Source organism: Heloderma suspectum, chromosome W, assembly GCF_057233095.1.
Source record: "Heloderma suspectum isolate Gila_16-S chromosome W, 16-S_ref, whole genome shotgun sequence".
Classification (NCBI taxonomy): domain Eukaryota; kingdom Metazoa; phylum Chordata; class Lepidosauria; order Squamata; family Helodermatidae; genus Heloderma; species Heloderma suspectum.
The window spans coordinates 9,265,001-9,267,500 of record NC_139475.1 but is presented as its reverse complement, the minus strand read 5'-3'; positions in this window follow the sequence as shown (position 1 = coordinate 9,267,500).

Here is a 2,500-nt window from a genome sequence, read left to right as displayed (position 1 = left end):
ACCCTAACCCTAATCCTAACCCTGACCCCAAACCTAACCCTAACCCTAACCCCTACCCTAACCCTAACCCTAACCCTAAACACTACCCTAACACTAAGCCTAAACCTAACCCTAACCCCAACATTAACCCCAACCCTAACCCTAACCCCGACCCTACCCCTAACCCTAACCCTAACCCAAAACCTAACCCTAACCCTAACCCTAACCCTAACCCTAACCCTAACTCCAACCCTAACCCTAACCCTACCCTAACCCTAACCCTACCCTAACCCCAACCCCAAGACTAAACCTAACCCGAACCCCAACACTAAACCTAACCCTAACCCTAACCCAACCCTAACCCAACCCTAACCCTAACCCTAACCTTAACCCTAACCCTATCCCCAACCCTAACCCTAACCCTAACCCTAACCCCGACCCCAACCTTAAACCTAATACTAACCCTAACCCCAACCATAAACCTAACACTAACCCTAACCCTAACCCTAACCCTGACCCCAACCCTAACCCTAACCATAACCCTAACCCTAACCCCAACCCCAACACGAAACCTAATCCTAACCACAAACCATAACCCTATCCCTAACCCCAACCCTAAACCTAACACTAACCCTTACCCTAAACCTGACCCCAACCGTAACCCTAACCCTAACCCCTACCCCAACCCTAACACAACCCTAACCCTAACCCTAACCCAAACCCTAACCCTACCCCTAACCATAACTCAACCCTAACCCTAACCCTAACCCCAACCCTAACCCTAACCCAGACCCTAAAACTTAATCCAACCCTAACCCTAACATTAACCCTAAACCCAAACCTAACCCTAACCCTAACCCTAACCCCAAACCTAACCCTAACCCTAAACCTAACCCTAACCCCAACCCTAACCCCGACACTAAACCTAACCCGAACCCTAACCCTGACCCTGACCACAACCCTAACCCTAACCATAACCCTAACCCTAACCCCAAACCCAACACTAAACCTAATCCTAACCCCAACCCTAACCCTAACCCTAGCCCTAACCCCAACCCTAAACCTAACACTAACCCTTACCCTAACCCTGACCCCAACCCGAACCCTAACCCCGATCCTAACCCCAACCCTAACCCTAACCCCAACCCTAACCCCAACCCTAACCCTAACCCTAACCCTAACCCTAACCCCAACCCTAACCCCGACCCTAAACCTAACCCGAACCCTAACCCTGACCCTGACCACAACCCTAACCATAACCCTAACCCTAACCCCAAACCCAACACTAAACCTAATCCTAACCCCAACCCTAACCCTAACCCTAGCCCTAACCCCAACCCTAAACCTAACACTAACCCTTACCCTAACCCTGACCCCAACCCTAACCCTAACCCTAACCCTAACCCTAACCCTATCCCCAACCCTAACCCTAACCCTAAACCTGAGCCCTACCCAAACCGTAACACTAACCTAACCCTAACCCTGCCCCTAAACTTAACCCTAACCACAACCCTAACTCTAACCCTAACCCTAACCCTAACCCCTACCCTAACCCTAAACCTAACCACTACCCTAACCCTAACCCTAACACCAACCCTAACCCCAACCCTAACACTAAACTTAACCCAACCCTAACCCTAACACTAACCCTAACCCTAACCCTAACCCTAATCTTAACCCTGACCCCAACCCTAACCCTAACCCTAACCCAGACACTAACCCTAAATCCATCCCTAACCCTAACACTAACCCTAAACCCAAACCTAACCCTAACGCTAACCCTAACCCCAACCCTAACCCTAACCCTAACGATAACCCGAACCCCAGCCCAAACCCTAACCCTAACCCTAACCCCTACCCTAACCCTAACCCTAACACTAAACACTACCCTAACACTAAGCCTAAACCTAACCCTTACCCCAACTCTAACCCCCACCCTAACCCTAACCCCAACCCTAACCCTAACCCTAACCCTAACACTAACCCTAAACCCAAACCTAACCCTAACGCTAACCCTAACCCCAACCCTAACCCTAACCCTAACGCTAACCCGAACCCCAGCCCAAACCCTAACCCTAACCCTAACCCCTACCCTAACCCTAACCCTAACACTAAACACTACCCTAACACTAAGCCTAAACCTAACCCTAACCCCAACACTAACCCCCACCCTAACCCTAACCCCAACCCTAACCCTAACCCTAACCCTAGCCCTAACCCCACCCTAACCCAACCCTAAACCTAACTCTCACCTTAACCCTAACCCTAACCCCAACCCCAACCCTAACCATAACCCTAACCCCAACCCCAACACTAAACCTAATCCTAAACCCAACCCTAACCCTAACCCTAACCCCAACCCTAAACCTAACACTAACCCTTACCCTAACCCTGACCCCAACCCTAACCCTAACCCTAACCCCAACCCTAACCCTAAACCTAAACCTAACCCCTACCCCAACCCTAACACTACCCTAATCCTAACCATGACACTAACCCTAACCCTAACCACAACCCTATC